Source organism: Megascapheus bottae, chromosome 18 (assembly GCF_031878675.1).
Source record: "Megascapheus bottae isolate mThoBot1 chromosome 18, mThoBot2.hap1, whole genome shotgun sequence".
NCBI lineage: Eukaryota > Metazoa > Chordata > Mammalia > Rodentia > Geomyidae > Megascapheus > Megascapheus bottae.
Genome location: NC_143526.1, coordinates 48,104,829 through 48,123,050, shown reverse-complemented (window position 1 = coordinate 48,123,050; position 18,222 = coordinate 48,104,829). Strand labels below are relative to the sequence as shown.

At 55.4% G+C, this 18,222-nt stretch overlaps 1 protein-coding gene across 1 annotated transcript in view; it reads left to right on the top strand.

Annotated features, from left to right (window-relative positions):
* The first annotated feature begins 2,646 nt into the window (after positions 1 to 2,646).
* Zbtb46 (zinc finger and BTB domain containing 46) overlaps positions 2,647 to 18,222 on the top strand; it is a 49,180-nt gene continuing 33,604 nt past the window's right edge. Inside the window, exon 1 of the mRNA XM_090352654.1 lies at positions 2,647 to 2,805. The gene's annotated coding sequence lies outside the window, so the exon portion shown is untranslated. The remainder of the gene's footprint in view (positions 2,806 to 18,222) is intronic.

The following is an 18,222-nucleotide window of genomic DNA, read 5'->3' as shown; positions in this document are numbered from 1 at the left end:
AGGGGCTGTGGACATGGCCTCCCTCTGTGGAGCTGCTCCAGGGCCTTGGGGCGGGGTATGGGGACATGGTCTGAGGGGCTGCCATTGGCCAGTCCATCCACAGCCTAATCAGCTTCTGTTACCTGGTCTCGATTCCCAGAATGCTTATGCTGTCTACTGTCCATTCCCTCGCTTTGGGGTCTCCCTTGATGGGGTCCAGATATGCTCGCTTCGGCAGCTGGGGTGACTTTCTGGAATGACTTGCAAGGTCTGGCCTGCGGGGGCTTGGCCATCTGTTCGCCGGTCTTCTTCACTCTCTTGGTGAGGACGAGATGGCCACCAGCCCTCATGGCATCTCAGTGGTGTCTAGACACTGGAGGCATGCCGTCGCAGGGCTCCTCTCAGCCCACCCCGTAGGCCATCCTCCGGGCTCCCAAGACGACTCCGGGCAGGGCTGCCAAGGGCGCTGAGCAGTAACTGGTTCACAGACTGCCCCAGGAGAGGGCAAGGTTGTGCTAACAGCTCCAGTTCTTGCTGAGAACTCCAGCGGGAGAGGGGCATTGAAATTCAGCCTATAGGCTGACAGCTGTGGCTCAGGTAGGAGAGCTCTAGCCTTGAGAAAGCCCAAGCCCTGAGTTCAAGCCAGGATCTGGCAAAAAAAGAGAATCCCTGCACCCGGAATGTAGTTTAGTGGTAGAATGCTTGCCTAGCATGCACGAAGCTCTGGATTTGATTCTTCAGTATCACAGAAACAGAAAAAGCCAGAAGTGGCGCTGTAGCTCAAGTGGCTCATGGGCTAGCCTTGAGCAGACAGTGCCCAGGCCCTGAGTTCGAGTCCCTGGACTGGCCACAAAAGAAGAAAAAGAATTCCTAATAGGGTTTACTAGCTTATACAACATGACAGCATGGCTCGTCGGCTGAGCTGCTCGGCCTTGTCGGCTCTTGGAGCAGGGAGAATCCTGCTCCCTACTGTCAACCTACAGAGAAGTGTTGCCTCTGTCTGGGCTCCTTCCACAACTCAGGGAGTTTGTACCAAGACAGACAGCCAGAGCGGGCCAAGTGGGCCTTGTAGTGGTTTCCCGGGCGCTTCCCAGACAGGGCCTGAGCACCACAGTGGGATCCGACAGCGCACAGCCGGTCCCCATTATTCCCAAGGAAGGTGTGTTTGTGTGTGTGTTGGGGGGAGCCGTCTCGCAGGCCTTCCTTCCCGGGGGGCCCGCGGCGCGCTCCGGGTGGTCTGCCCGGGGTGAGGGCGCGGGCACACCCACCCTCCTGGAGCGCTGGGCGGCACCTCCCGGCGGGACGGGGGGGCTGGCTGTACCCAAGCCAGGACACTGGCAGCAGGGCTGGGGATGGCGTTCGAGGGCCGGCGGAGCCGGGCCGGCGCCGGCGGGGAGGTGGGGGCGGGGGCGTCTGCGCCGCCCTTCCCCGGCGCCAGCGCGCGGAGGGAGTGTCCCCTGCTTTCACCCGGGTCCCGACCTCTCACCCGGGTCCTCTCCCGGAGGATGCCGCCCGCCGCCCGCCCCCGCGGCCCGCGCAGCGCGAGCAGGCCTCCGCCGCGCCGCCTCCACCTCCTCGAGAACGCCCGGCGCGGGCCCCGGGGGAAGCCGGGCGCCCAGGGGCCCGGGCGCTCCGCGGCTGGCTGGCTCGGCCCGGCTGGACTCCTCGGCGCGGCCGGCGGACCGCGGTCTCCCTTCCCGCCGCCGCGCCCGCGCCGCGCCCGGGAGGCGAAGCCCAGGAGGCTCCGGCCCCGCGCGGCACGGTCGGTCGCTCCCGCCCGGGGACTCGAGGACGGCGGAAACGAGGAGGGCCGTGCGGGCTCCCCACGCCACCGCGGGCGAGGCGGGAGGGGACCCGGCGCCGGGAGCGCTCGCGAAGATGCGGTCTCCGGCCGCGCGCTCCCGCTCCCCAGCCCCGCGGCGGCCGGGAGACTCGAGGGCTGGCGAGCGGCGGCGAGGGCCGGTACTCGGCCCCGGCCAGGCCCTGGTGGCGGACGTCGCCACGTGTCCCGCGCCCCGCGGCCGCCCCTGGGCGGGGGCGCGGTCCTCCGGGACCGGGGCGTCTCCTCGCTGCGCAGCGCGCGGACCCCGGGCCGCCCCGCGGCGCTGGGAAGTCGCGAAGTTTGCGAGACGCGCGCGCCGCGACCACTCGCGGGTGTTCGCGGACAGCCGCGACCCGGGCGCGCGCGTCCCCAGCAACAGGCCCGTAGTCAGGCGGGGCCGCGGGGCGCCCGACCGCCTCCCTCATCAGGTGGTCTCTGGCTACGCGACGCCCACGGGGAAGGGGCGCCGGGCCCAGAGACCCCCGGCGCGCCGTCGCCGGCGCCCGGCAGCCCAGGGGAGGGGGCTTCCCACAATGCCCAGCGAGCTCCAGCCCGCACTTCCGCTGTCCGGAGCCACCGGGGGGGGGGGGGGGGCGCGGGAGCCCCGGTGGCCGCGCGGCCCCCTCCGGCCCGCGGATCGGACCCAGCGGAGGGGGGCGGGGCCGGCGGCCGGCGGCGGGGGCGGGGCCGGGGCGGTGGCCGCGGCCGGGGCGCAGCGCGGGCCAATCAGCGGCGGCCTGGCGCGCGTCGGGGGCGGGGTCAGGGTCCGCGGGCGGGGCGCGCGCGGGCGGCGGGGGCCGCGGGGCTGGAGCGGCGCGGGGGCGCGCACCGGCCTGACGGACGGACGGACGGACGGACGGACAGGCGGGCGGGCGGACCGAGCGACCCCGGGGAGCGCGCGAGCCAGAACCGCCCGGACGCTGCGCTCGCCCGTGGCGGCGCGATCACCGGCGCCGGTCTGCGGCCCCGGCGCCCGCCCGCGCCCGCGCCCCATGGGGTCACAGGTAAGCGGCGCCGGCTCATTGTCCGCTCGGCCGCGCCAGCGCATCGCCGCGGGGCCGGGACCCGGCCGGGCAGCCGGGGCCCCGGCCGGCTGGAAGCCGGGGCGCGACCCCGCCCCGCCGCCCGCCCCGCCCCGCCCCGCCCCGCGGGGGAGCCCTCCCGGGGGCGACCGGCGCCGGGTGCGGGCTGGGGGCGGCGCGGGGACGCGGGCCCGCGGGGCCCGGCCGGGGCGGCGTGGGCGGGGCGGACGGCGGGGCCGAGCGCGGAGGCGGCGGCGGCGGCGGCGGCCCCGGCGGCCGCGGCGGCCGAGGCGGGCGGCGGTGTCGGGCCCCCGAGCCCCGGGCCCGGCGCCTCCCGCCGCCGCGGGCCCTCCCCTCGCACCTCCGACAGGGAATTTTCCAGCTGGTAATTTCTGCTGCGTCAACGCCCGGCCCCGGGAGGCGGCCTGGGGGCGGCCCGGAGCCCCCGGCCCGCGCCGCCCCGCCGCACCCCGACCCTCCCGCGCCGAGTTTGCCAAGAGTCGGAACTGCGGGCGGTGGGCGCGGGCGGGTCCCCGCGCCCCGCGGGGCCCGGGGGTCATTGTCTCCCCGACGCTGGATGCTGGTCGAGTCTCCATTTTAATTACTGGCCGAATCGGGGCGCCCTCCCCCCGCGGCGGGGGAAGCGCAGGGCGGGCGCGGCGCGGGGAGCGCTCGGGGCGCGCGCGGGGAGCCGGTCCGCCGGCCGCGGGTCCCGCGCCGGCCTCGGTCCGGCGTCGGCCGCGCCTTTGTTTCCCGGTAAATAGACTTGTCAGCCCCGCGGGGCGACGCGGTCGGGGTCTGACAACCCCATCCCGAGGGCAGCGGGGGCCGGGGCGCCGCGGCGCGGGCGGGTCGGGCTGCCGCCCGTGGGCTCTCCAGCCACACACAATAGGGTGGGCCGGGAGCCCGCCGGGGCCAAGAACAGGTAATTTGATGGCGGCGAAATATAAACAAAAGAAAGTTTGAGATTCCGAGTGGATTTCTTCCCCGACCCAGCGACACAGCCTCTGCCGAGCACTCGGGGACGGCTGCCGCGGCGGGGCTCCCGCGGCCGCGCGGGGAGCAGCGCTCCCGGGGAAGTGTGTGCAGCCGGGGCCGCGGCGGACACCTGTGCCCGCGCCCCGCCGGCCCCCGCGCCCCGCGACCCCTGCGCCCCGCCGCGTCCCCGCCCCCTGCCTCCCTCCGCGCCCCCTGCGCCCCGCCGCGTCCCCGCGCCCCGCGCCCCCTGCTCCCCGCGCCCTCCGCGCCCCCGGCGCCCCGCCGCGCCCCCCGCGCCTCCCCGCGCCCCGCGTCCCCCCACGCCAGGGCGGCCTTGCTCGAGCTGCCGTCCAGGGCACAGACTCCGGCCGCTCCACCGCTGGCCCTCTCGTCGCCGTGCCAGGCGGGATGGATAGCTTGCGCATCCAAAGGAAACTCAGAGGATTTCACGCGGATAATGCGGAATTATCCATTTGGTGCATTTTGTGACCGTATTAGACGTTTAAAACCGAAAACTTTAGGACACATCAACCTTATTGAAGACAAGATTAAGTAAGGGGAAATTACACATACGTTACTGCAGATATTAAGAATTTAAGTATGTCCCCCCAAAAGCCTGTAACTCTTTTCCTATTCCTTACTGTAGATAAGAGGGTAGGGGAATACACTCAGGTGAGGTGTCAAAACTCCAAATGATATCTTGTCTCAGTCCTGCCTGGCGCATTTCGTTAAGCCTCTCACGGACCTTATCCTGGATGTAAAAGTTTTGCTTGATTTCTGTTGAGGTTTAGCTTCTTCTCTGTGAACGTAAGGTGTCCCTGTGCTGGGACCTCAGTGCTACAGCTTCCTTCTGCCTGGTCAGCGGTTATATCCCCACGTCACTCATGCCGGGGTCAGGCTGACCTGCCGCCCTAGTGACGTCAGGTGTCTCTTACACCATGAAATACTGGTGACTAAAGATTGAGGGTATACTCTGAAAAATGGGTAGTCGCAAAGTACGAAATTGTAAGACGTTATTTACAAACACCATCAACTGAGTTGCAATGTGGTGGTGACCTTCCCACTCCTCTCCTGATGTGGGGAAACGAGGCCATTCTGCCCCTGGGGTCTGGTTTCTGGGCCGCTGTTTTGTGTGTGTTTGCTCTCCATCAGTTCCTAGCCTCCAGGAACTGAGGAGACTGGTTCAGTGTGTAGCGTTAGAGAGCACGGAAACCATGAACTTGAGCTGCTTCTTCAAGAACTCCAGTGCCCCACTTGGCCATGGTGTTAACAAAAGGAAAGTTCTAGACAGCACCGGTTCTACTTATCTTTACATGAGAGTTCAAACACCCACTACAGGCAGCTCTCATTCTCATAAAAATACAAGGTTTTTCTTTTGCTCTATAAACATCTTACCTTAAATTGTGTAGAGTGATGGTGATGGTAGGTGTGTTTAGAATCCCTCTTAGGCCAGGCAGTGGGGCTCACCCTGTCATCCTAGCTACTCAGGAGGCTGAGATCCGAGGATCAAGGTTCAAAGCCAGCAAGGGCAGAAAAGGACCTGACACTCTTACCTCCAATTAACTCTAGAAAACAGGAAGTGGGGCTTGGCTCAAGGGTATGGTCGTAGCCTTGAGCTGAAGAGCTCAGGGGCTGTGTCCAGGCCAAGTTCAAGCCCCGTGACCCTCCCCACACACACACACAAAAATCCCTCTTAGTCTGTCCCCTCAACTGGGGGAAGCGATAAGATTGTTCTTGGGCTGGGAATGTGGCTTAGTGGTCTAGTGCTTGCCTGGCATGCACGAAGCCCTGGGTTCAATTCCTCACTACCACATACAAAGAAAAGGCTGAAAGTGGTGCTGTGGCTCAAGTGATAGAGTGATAGCCTTAAGCAAAAGCAACTCAGGGACAGTGCCAAGGCTCTTAAGTTCAAGCCCCAGGTCTGGCAGGAAAAATAAAAAAGATGGTTCTGTATGGCTTGGGCCCTAAGAATAAATGGATAATGGAAAATACTTTTTTTTTTTTTGCCAGTCCTGGGGCTTGAACTCCGGTCCTGAGCACTGTCCTTGGGCTTTCTCAAGGCCAGAACTCTACCACTTGAGCCACAGCCACCATTTCCAGCTTTTGCTATGTATGTGGTACCAAGGAATCGAACCCAGATCTTTGTGCATGCCAGGCAGGTATTCTACCACTAGGCCAAACTCTTGGCCCTGGATAATATTATAATTGTTATTACTATTTTTGATCCGTTGTGGGGCTTGAACTCTGGGCCTGGACACTAGTCCCTGAGTTATTCAGATCAAGTTTAGAGCTCTACCACTTGAATCACTTCTGGTTTTCTGGTGGTTCTTTGGAGATTAGAGTCTCATGGACTTTGTTGCCCAGGGCTGGCTTTGAATTGCTATCTTTAGATCTCAGCCTCCTGAGAAGCTAGGATTACGGGTGTGAGCCACCGGCACCCAGAGAAAATATTTACTAATGCTACAGGTTTATCTAAGTTTTGAAACGCAGTCACTAGTGTTAATTGTGGTTTCCTACCGTGTGGTTGCCACTCTGGTTTGCCTGCCTGCCTGCCTGCCTGCCTGCCTTTTTCCTTCCTTCCCTTTTGTTGGTCACGGGCTTGAACTCACGGCCTGGGCACTGTCCCTGGGTTCTTTTTCTCAAGGCCAGCACTCTTAACACTTGGAACCACAGTGCCACTTCTGGTTTAATTGGAGATAAGCCTTTCCTGCCTGAACTGGCTTTGAATGGCGATCTTTAGGTCTCAGCTCCTGAATAGCTAGGAGCACCCAGCTCTCTGCTTTGTTATGAACAGTTCTGTCCATGAACTGGTGCTGAGTTCTGGGATCTAAGAACATGGGATTAATGGGATTTTTCTGCCATTCTTGCTTAAATAACTTTGCCTCATATTTATACACAGCATGGGTGAAAGAAAGAAAACACAAAGTAACAAGTTCTATTAAAGACGAAAAACAAGGTCTTCAGACAGTTCATTCTCATCTCTAAATGAAGCCGAGTAATTTGTATTCACTTTAAAAGTCCCCAAACTGAAGCTGGGTACCAGTGGCTCATACCTGTCATCCTAGCTACTCCGGAGGCCGAGATCTAAGAAGCAAGGTTCAAAGCCAGCACAGGTAGATTAACTGGAAACACTTTTATCTCCAGTTCACCAGCAAAAAGCTGGAAGTGGTGGTGTGGCTGAAGTGGTAAAGTGCCAATCTTGAAGCAAGGCTCACACCCGTCATCTAGCTACTCAGGAGGCTGAGATCTGAGTATGGCAATTCAAAGCCAGCTGAGGCACTAAAGAACATGAGACGCTTATCTCCAATTAATCACTAGAAAATAGGAAGTGGTGCTGTGGCTCAAGGGGTAGGGTGGTAGCCTTGAGCTGGGGTGCCTGGCATTTGGCTTCATTCTTTATCCAGTTTCCAGGAGAATCTGGATCTACAGGAACTGGTGGTTCCCTGTGCTTCAAGAAGACTTTTTACTCAGGTGTCAATTGGAGGCGTTCACTTCCAGGAGGTTCTGACGCCTAGATTCACATACACCCTGTCCTACCTTCCAGGAGGTTCTGACGCCTAGATTCACATACACCTGTCATACCTTCCAGGAGGTTCTGACGCCTAGATTCACATACACCTGTCATACCTTCCAGGAGGTTCTGACGCCTAGATTCACATACACCTGTCATACCTTCCAGGAGGTTCTGACACCTAGATTCACATACACCCTGTGACACCTTCCAGGAGGTTCTGACGCCTAGATTCACATACACCTGTCACACCTTCCAGGAGGTTCTGACGCCTAGATTCACATACACCCTGTCACACCTTCCAGGACGTTCTGACACCTAGATTCACATACACCTGTCCTACCTTCCAGGAGGTTCTGACGCCTAAATTCACATACACCCCGTCATACCTTCCAGGCGGTCTGACGCCTAAATTCACATACACCCCGTCATACCTTCCAGGTGGTCTGACTCCTAGATTCACATACACCCTGTCCTACCTTCCAGGAGGTTCTGACGCCTAGATTCACATACACCTGATCTACCTTCCAGGAGGTTCTGACGCCTAGATTCACATACACCCTATCATACCTTCCAGGAGGTTCTGACGCCTAGATTCACATACACCTGTCACACCTTCCAGGAGGTTCTGACACCTAGATTCACATACACCCTGTGACACCTTCCAGGAGGCTCTGACGCCTAGATTCACATACACCTGTCCTACCTTCCAGGAGGTTCTGACTCCTAGATTCACATACACCCTGTCATACCTTCCAGGAGGTTCTGAAGCCTAGATTCACATACACCTGTCCTACGTTCCAGGAGGTTCTGACGCCTAGATTCACATACACCTGTCCTACCTTCCAGGAGGTTCTGACTCCTAGATTCACATACACCTGTCATACCTTCCAGGAGGTTCTGACGCCTAGATTCACATACACCCTGTCCTACGTTCCAGGAGGTTCTGACGCCTAGATTCACATACACCTGTCCTACCTTCCAGGAGGTTCTGACTCCTAGATTCACATACACCTGTCATACCTTCCAGGAGGTTCTGACGCCTAGATTCACATACACCCTGTCCTACCTTCCAGGACGTTCTGACTCCTAGATTCACATACACCCTGTCATACCTTCCAGGAGGTTCTGACGCCTAGATTCATATACACCCTGTCCTACCTCCCAGGAGGTTCTGACGCCTAGATTCACATACACCTGTCATACCTTCCAGGAGGTTCTGACGCCTAGATTCACATACACCTGCCCTACCTTCCAGGAGGTTCTGACTCCTATATTCACATACACCCTGTCATACCTTCCAGGAGGTTCTGACGCCTAGATTCACATACACCCTGTGACACCTTCCAGGAGGTTCTGACGCCTAGATTCACATACACCTGATCTACCTTCCAGGAGGTTCTGACGCCTAGATTCACATACACCTGTCATACCTTCCAGGAGGTTCTGACGCCTAGATTCACATACACCTGTCATACCTTCCAGGAGGTTCTGACGCCTAGATTCACATACACCTGTCACACCTTCCAGGAGGTTCTGACGCCTAGATTCACATACGCCCTGTGACACCTTCCAGGAGGCTCTGACGCCTAGATTCACATACACCTGTCCTACCTTCCAGGATGTTCTGACTCCTAGATTCACATGCACCCTGTCCTACCTTCCAGGAGGTTCTGACGCCTAGATTCACATACACCCTGTCCTACCTTCCAGGACGTTCTGACGCCTAGATTCACATACACCCTGTCCTACCTTCCAGGAGGTTCTGACGCCTAGATTCACATACACCTGTCCTACCTTCCAGGATGTTCTGACTCCTAGATTCACATAAACCCTGTCATACCTTCCAGGAGGTTCTGACGCCTAGATTCACATACACCCTGTCATACCTTCCAGGAGGTTCTGGCGCCTAGATTCACATACACCTGTCATACCTTCCAGGAGGTTCTGACGCCTAGATTCACATACACCTGTCCTACGTTCCAGGAGGTTCTGACGCCTAGATTCACATACACCTGTCACACCTTCCAGGAGGTTCTGACGCCTAGATTCACATACACCTGTCACACCTTCCAGGAGGTTCTGACGCCTAGATTCACATACACCCTGTCACACCTTCCAGGAGGTTCTGACGCCTAGATTCACATACACCTGTCCTACCTTCCAGGAGGTTCTGACGCCTAGATTCACATACACCTGTCATACCTCCAGGAGGTTCTGACGCCTAGATTCACATACACCTGTCCTACCTTCCAGGAGGTTCTGACTCCTAGATTCACATACACCCTGTCCTACCTTCCAGGAGGTTCTGACGCCTAGATTCACATACACCTGTCCTACGTTCCAGGAGATTCTGACGCCTAGATTCACATACACCTGTCACACCTTCCAGGAGGCTCCTACACCTAGATTCACATACACCCTGTCCTACCTTCCAGGAGGTTCTGACGCCTAGATTCACATACACCCTGTCCTACCTTCCAGGAGGTTCTGACGCCTAGATTCACATACACCTGTCCTACGTTCCAGGAGGTTCTGACGCCTAGATTCACATACACCTGTCACACCTTCCAGGAGGTTCTGAAGCCTAGATTCACATACACCCTGTCACACCTTCCAGGAGGTTCTGACGCCTAGATTCACATACACCTGTCACACCTTCCAGGAGGTTCTGACGCCTAGATTCACATACACCCTGTCATACCTTCCAGGAGGTTCTGACGCCTAGATTCACATACACCTGTCATACCTTCCAGGAGGTTCTGACGCCTAGATTCACATACACCCTGTCACACCTTCCAGGAGGTTCTGACGCCTAGATTCACATACACCTGTCACACCTTCCAGGAGGTTCTGACGCCTAGATTCACATACACCCTGTCATACCTTCCAGGAGGTTCTGACGCCTAGATTCACATACACCCTGTCACACCTTCCAGGAGGTTCTGACGCCTAGATTCACATACACCCTGTCACACCTTCCAGGAGGTTCTGACGCCTAGATTCACATACACCCTGTCCTACCTTCCAGGAGGTTCTGACGCCTAGATTCACATACACCTGTCATACCTTCCAGGAGGTTCTGAAGCCTAGATTCACATACACCCTGTCACACCTTCCAGGAGGTTCTGACGCCTAGATTCACATACACCTGTCACACCTTCCAGGAGGTTCTGACGCCTAGATTCACATACACCCTGTCATACCTTCCAGGAGGTTCTGACGCCTAGATTCACATACACCCTGTCACACCTTCCAGGAGGTTCTGACGCCTAGATTCACATACACCCTGTCCTACCTTCCAGGAGGTTCTGACGCCTAGATTCACATACACCCTGTCACACCTTCCAGGAGGTTCTGACGCCTAGATTCACATACACCTGTCCTACCTTCCAGGAGGTTCTGACGCCTAGATTCACATACACCCTGTCACACCTTCCAGGAGGTTCTGACGCCTAGATTCACATACACCCTGTCCTACCTTCCAGGATGTTTGACGCCTAGATTCACATACACCCTGTCCTACCTTTGAGGAGGTTCTGACGCCTAGATTCACATACACCCTGTCCTACCTTCCAGGAGGTTCTGACGCCTAGATTCACATACACCTGTCATACCTCCAGGAGGTTCTGACGCCTAGATTCACATACACCTGTCCTACCTTCCAGGAGGTTCTGACTCCTAGATTCACATACACCCTGTCCTACCTTCCAGGAGGTTCTGACGCCTAGATTCACATACACCTGTCCTACGTTCCAGGAGATTCTGACGCCTAGATTCACATACACCTGTCACACCTTCCAGGAGGCTCCTACACCTAGATTCACATACACCCTGTCCTACCTTCCAGGAGGTTCTGACGCCTAGATTCACATACACCCTGTCCTACCTTCCAGGAGGTTCTGACGCCTAGATTCACATACACCTGTCCTACGTTCCAGGAGGTTCTGACGCCTAGATTCACATACACCTGTCACACCTTCCAGGAGGTTCTGAAGCCTAGATTCACATACACCCTGTCACACCTTCCAGGAGGTTCTGACGCCTAGATTCACATACACCTGTCACACCTTCCAGGAGGTTCTGACGCCTAGATTCACATACACCCTGTCATACCTTCCAGGAGGTTCTGACGCCTAGATTCACATACACCTGTCATACCTTCCAGGAGGTTCTGACGCCTAGATTCACATACACCCTGTCACACCTTCCAGGAGGTTCTGACGCCTAGATTCACATACACCTGTCACACCTTCCAGGAGGTTCTGACGCCTAGATTCACATACACCCTGTCATACCTTCCAGGAGGTTCTGACGCCTAGATTCACATACACCTGTCATACCTTCCAGGAGGTTCTGACGCCTAGATTCACATACACTTGTCATACCTTCCAGGAGGTTCTGAAGCCTAGATTCACATACACCCTGTCACACCTTCCAGGAGGTTCTGACGCCTAGATTCACATACACCTGTCACACCTTCCAGGAGGTTCTGACGCCTAGATTCACATACACCCTGTCATACCTTCCAGGAGGTTCTGACGCCTAGATTCACATACACCCTGTCACACCTTCCAGGAGGTTCTGACGCCTAGATTCACATACACCCTGTCCTACCTTCCAGGAGGTTCTGACGCCTAGATTCACATACACCCTGTCACACCTTCCAGGAGGTTCTGACGCCTAGATTCACATACACCTGTCCTACCTTCCAGGAGGTTCTGACGCCTAGATTCACATACACCCTGTCACACCTTCCAGGAGGTTCTGACGCCTAGATTCACATACACCCTGTCCTACCTTCCAGGATGTTTGACGCCTAGATTCACATGCACCCTGTCCTACCTTCCAGGAGGTTCTGAAGCCTAGATTCACATACACCCTGTCCTACCTTCCAGGAGGTTCTGACGCCTAGATTCATATACACCTGTCATACCTTCCAGGAGGTTCTGACGCCTAGATTCACATACACCCTGTCCTACCTTCCAGGAGGTTCTGACGCCTAGATTCACATACACCCTGTCATACCTTCCAGGAGGTTCTGACGCCTAGATTCACATACACCCTGTCCTACCTTCCAGGACGTTCTGACGCCTAGATTCACATACACCCTGTCCTACCTTCCAGGACGTTCTGACGCCTAGATTCACATACACCCTGTCCTACCTTCCAGGAAGTTCTGACGCCTAGATTCACATACACCCTGTCCTACCTTTGAGGAGGTTCTGACGCCTAGATTCACATACACCCTGTCCTACCTTCCAGGAGGTTCTGACGCCTAGATTCATATACACCTGTCATACCTTCCAGGAGGTTCTGGCGCCTAGATTCATATACACCTGTCATACCTTCCAGGAGGTTCTGACGCCTAGATTCATATACACCTGTCATACCTTCCAGGAGGTTCTGACGCCTAGATTCATATACACCGTGTCCTACCTTCCAGGACGTTCTGACGCCTAGATTCACATACACCCTGTCCTACCTTTGAGGAGGTTCTGACGCCTAGATTCACAGACACCCTGTCATACCTTCCAGGAGGTTCTGACGCCTAGATTCACATACACTCTGTCATACCTTCCAGGAGGTTCTGCAGCACCCTGAGACCTTACTAGAGCCCTGGTTTGCAAGGGAACCCTTGAGGTCCAGCTTCCCCGCATGCCCTTCTCCACCCCACCTCCTTTTCCACATGTACCTTGGTTGCTCCTTAGCCAACGTCCCCTTTTGCTAGCAGAAAATTGGAGTCCTGCAGACTAAGTACACAGTTCAGAGAGGACAAAAGGTCAGGATAGAAGTCTGGACAGAGGGAAAGGACTGGAAGAGCTGAATGGAGGAAAATTTCCCTAGGAAGTGTCTGGTCAGGGTGCAGCCTCCAGTGTGTCCCCTCAGGAGCTGTCCCCTTCCCCCGAGTCCGTCCTGTGCCCGCTGCCGTATGCGTGCGTGTGCATGTGCCTATTAGCGCCGTTCTGTTCTTTGCATACTAGTCGATCCCTGGCTGCTGTGTCTTCCTTTCCCATCCAGACCTTGGAGTGGGAGGAAGCTGCGGTGCTGACCTGAGACACCTGGTCCTGTGGCCTGCATTGGAACTGGAAGGCAGCGGGAAAGGCTGTGCCTTCTCCCCTGTGGCCCATAGGCCCTTAGCTCACACAGCAAGACTTGGCCAACTCTGGGGACCCTTGCAAGACCTGCTGCAAACCTTCAGCTGGAATCTGTGTCACCCGTGGAAAGATTGCACCCCTGAGGCTCATTGTGAGTTCCCCATGGGCGGTGGGACTGGGGCTGGCCAGGTGTTTACTAGCCCGGCCCCTGCTTTCTCCCAGAGCCACCCTGGCTGAAGTTTTAGGGCAGTGTGTTAGTATTTTAGTGTCCCAGCCTGTCTCAGATAAACCACTTCCACTCGCTCAAATCTGCAGCCCCTGTCCCTTCTGTGAATAATGGTTAGAATTTGCTAGAGTTGCCTTGCACGCAGTGATATTTCTGTAAAAACCTCACCTAGAAATGTTGGCTGTTGCTGAACTTAGGGCTTGGTTGCTGTCCCTGAGATTTATTGCTCAAGGCTAGAATTCTACCACTTGAACCACGCCTCTACTTCTGGCTTTTGGGTGGTTGATTGGAGGTAAGAGTCTCAGGACTGCTGCCAACCTGGTGGCTCTCGCCTGTCATCCTAGCTCCTCTGGAGGCTGAGATCTGATGATCTCAATTCAAAGCCAGCTCTGGCACTAAAGAACAAGAGACTCTTACCTCCAGTTAGTCACTAGAAAACGGGAAGTGGCGCCTGGCTCAAGGGGTGGATGGTAGCCTTGAGCTGCAGAGCTCAGGGACAGCGGCACCCAGACCCGGAGTTCAAGCCCCAGGACCCACAGACTTTCCTATTAGGGGTGGCTTTGAACTGTGGTCCTCTCAGCTCTCAATTTCCTGAGTAGCTAGGATTATAGGGGTGAGCCACCAGCACCACCACCCATCTTTTTTTTTTCTGTCTTGGATCTTTGACTCAGGGCCTGGACGTTATCCCTGAGCTCTTCAGCTCAAGGCTATACCACTTTGAGCCGTAGCACCTATTCTGGTTTTCCGGTGGTTGATGGGGATACCAGTCTCATGGACTTTCCTATCCCGGCTGACTTTGAACCCCAGTTCTTAGATCTCGGTCTCCTGAGTAGTTAGGATTATAGGCATGAGCCACCAATGCCCAGTTTAAACAAGATCTTTTCCTTTTTTTTTATTGTTGGGGTAATGTATAGGGTTACAGATACATTTGTCAGGTAGTAGGTACATTACTTCTTGCACATTTATACCCCTTCTCATGTTTTTGTCCCCATTTCCCTACCCCCTACACAGGATCTTAACAGAGTTTTTTGATATTATGTTCTGAAAATTTTTAGGATTATGAATCTGCTGCCACCTGTCATTTAAAATAACTTTTTTTTTTTGCTAGTCATGGGGCTTGAAGTCAGGGCCTGGACTCTATCCTTGAGTCTCTCTATGCTTAAGGCTAGCATTCTATCACTTGAGCCACAGTACCACTTCCAGCTTTTTCTGTTTATGTGGTACTGAGGAACTGAACCCAGGACTTCGTTCATTCTAGGCAAGTGCTCTACCGCTAAACTATATGCCCAGACCTTAAAATAATTGTTCGTGACTAAATTTATTTACAATTTGATTTCTGAAGAAAAACCAAGGAATCTAAAATATTTAAAACAATATAGGTACTGATAAAGCAATATACTTTTTTTATTTTTGTGGGTCATGGGGCTTGAACTTGGCCTGGGCACTGTCCTTGAGCTCTTCAGCTCAAGACTACTGCCCTATCCTTGAGCCAAGCCCCACATCCCCTTTTCTTGAGGTTAATTGGAGATAGGAGTCTCAGGTCCTTCTGTGCCTGGGCTGGCTTTGAACCTTGATCCTCAGATCTCAGCTTTCTGAGTAGTTAGGATGACAGGAGTGAGCCAACTCATCCGGCATAATACCAATATTCTTGTTTGAAACAAATAAAACATTTGGCTCAAGTGGTAGAGCTCTAGCTTTGAGAAAGCCCAAAGACAGTGCTTGGGCCCTAAGTTCAAGCCCCAGAACTGGCAAATAAATAAATAAATACAACAAAAATAAAACTGGGAATTTGGCCTAGTGGTAGAGTGCTTGCCTAGCATGCACAAAGACCATGTTCGATTCCTCAGTATCACATACATAGGAAAAGCTGGAAATGTTGCTGTGTCTCAAGTGGTAGAGCTCTAGCTTTGAGAAAGCCCAAGGACAGTGCCCATGATCCTGAGTTCAAGACTCAGGACTGGGAAAACAAAAAGTAAGACTTAAATATTTCAGTTGTAAACGTGTAAAAGGCCCTGTGACTCTGCTGATTCCAATGGTATGCATTGGGTCTTTGTAGTGTGGATGGGTCATCTCTGGCATTCAGCCAGGGCAGAACAGGACAGGCCGTGTTGGGCAGGGACGCTCTGTTTCCTGTCCCAGTGGGCACCGATTGGCTGGGTACTTGGAAGGACTTCCTGGAAGAGAGGAGGTGGGGGGTGACATCAGAGAGGACCTCTTCATTCTTGCTTCTGCATTCCTTTCCTATTCACAGCACAAGAAAGATGATAGAGATGGGACATCCTTGAAACTCAACCAACCAGCGGGGTACTAGTGCTCATATCCTGTCATCCCAGCTACTCAGGAGGCTGAGATCTGAGGACTGTGATTTAAAGCTGGCCTGGGTAGAAAAATCTTCAAGATACTGTCTCCAGTTAGCAAAAAAGCTGGCCTATAGGTGTGGCTCAAGTGGTAGAAGTGCCTGCTGGAGTGAAAAGGCCAAGTGGTAGAGCACTAGCCTTGAGAAAGCTCAAGGACAATGCCCAGGCACTGAGTTCAAGCCCCAGGACTGGGGAGAAAAAAAACAAGTAGCCAACTGGGCGTGCCATGGTCCTGAGTTTAAACCCTGCACCAATACACACATGCAAACTCAAAACTGGGCACTGGTGGTTCTCAACGGTAATCCTAGCTACTGAGACTGAGAGCTGAGAATCGCAATTTGAAGCTAGAAAACTAGCTCTTATCTGCAATTTATGAACCCAAACTTGGATATGAGCTATGGCTCAAGTGATCAGGTGCTAGTCTTGATCAAAGAAGGCTCAGGAGAGTGCCCAGGCACTGAGTTCAAGTCCCAGAGCCCTGAGGCGTGGTCTGTAGCTGGAAGTCTTAATTCCAAGTTCCCAGCTAGAAAGGTCACTTGAAGTCTCAGGTGCCAGGGCTGGCCTCGTCCCTTTTTTTTCCCACCCAGCAAAGAAAGTTCTGCAAGCCAACTCCTAGCAGTTGAAACAACAGTGCTGGAAGTTCCTTAGGCAAAGGAACCTACAGGACTACCGGAGCCTAAGGAGTCTACAGACTGCCTTAGAGGAAGTTTTTCAGGCTAACCCAGTCTGGTCCTGTCCTTTTCCTCATCTGACCATCACTCTTAGCATCAGAGCCCAAGTCAAGGTATGAAGGTCTCTCACTAGTGGTGGCTCCTGTGGCTGGACTGTCACTGTCTTGGCCCAGCAGCACCCTCGCTGGCTGGCCGCAGGGTTCCGTGTCTTCTTCCATTGTCCCATGGCTTCTTGCCCTGGCTGTCCCCAGTTGCTAGAGTCACCAGCCTGGATCTGGCTCCTTTCTTCTCTCTTTCTGTACTTTATAAAGAACTCTGTTCTTGACCACTTCTGTGGGATTCTGTGTGTTGCCACCATGCCTAACACTCATTTTTTTAAAAAAATCAGTGTAGTATGAATGATAATAATTTGATCTATGGAAGTGGATGTGTGGCTTAAATGATAGTGTGAAAACCAAGACCCCAAGTCTGAGTTCACGCTCCAGGACCAGCACACACACCCCAAAAGATTTACTATGTCTGATTTAGTTTGCACAAAGATGTCACATGTCTCAGGTCTTTTGGAGATGTTTGGTGAGGACTGAGACAATCCAGGCTGCCTGATGCTTGCTGTGGGGTGTGCCGTGTTGCTGATTCCCGCTGTGGGGTGTGCTGTGTTGGTGATTCTCACTGTGGGATGTGCCACGTTGCTGATTCCCGCTGTGGGGTGGGCTAGGTTGATGATTCTCACTGTGGGGTGTGCTGGGTTGGTGGCTCTCACCGTGGGGTGTGCCATGTTGGTGATTCTTGATGTGGGGTGTGTTGTGTCAGCAATTCTCGCTGTGGGATGTGCCAGATTGCTGGTTCTCGCTGTGGGTGTGCCGTGTTGTTGATTCCAGCTGTGGGGTGTGCTGTGTCAGTGACTCTCACCGTGGGGCGTGCCGAATTGCCGGTCCTCACTGTGGGGTATGCCATGCTGCTGATCCCTGCTGTGGGGTGTGCTGTGTTGGTTGCTCTCAATGTGGGGTGTGCCAGATTGCTGGCTCTCACTGTGGGGTGTGCCTTGTTGGTGATTCCCACTGTGGGGTGTGTCTTGGTGGTGGTTCTCGTTGTGGGGTGTGCCTTGGTGGTGGTTCTCGCTGTGGGGTGTGCCTTGTTGGTGATTCCTGCTGTGAGCTGTGCCGGGTTGGTGGTTCTCACTGTGAGCTGTGGTGGGTTGGTGGTTCTCACTGTGGGGTGTGCCTTGTTGGTGGTTCTCACTGTGGGGTGTGCCTTGTTGGTGATTCTCACTGTGGGGTGTGCCTTGTTGGTGGTTCTCGCTGTGGGGTGTGCCTTGTTGGTGGTTCTTGTTGTGGGGTGTGCCTTGTTGGTGATTCCCGCTGTGAGGTGTGCCGGGTTGGTGGTTCTCGCTGTGAGGTGTGCCGGGTTGGTGGTTCCCGCTGTGAGGTGTGCCGGGTTGGTGGTTCCCGCTGTGAGGTGTGCCGGGTTGGTGGTTCCCGCTGTGAGGTGTGCCGGGTTGGTGGTTCCCGCTGTGAGGTGTGCCGGGTTGGTGGTTCCCGCTGTGAGGTGTGCCGGGTTG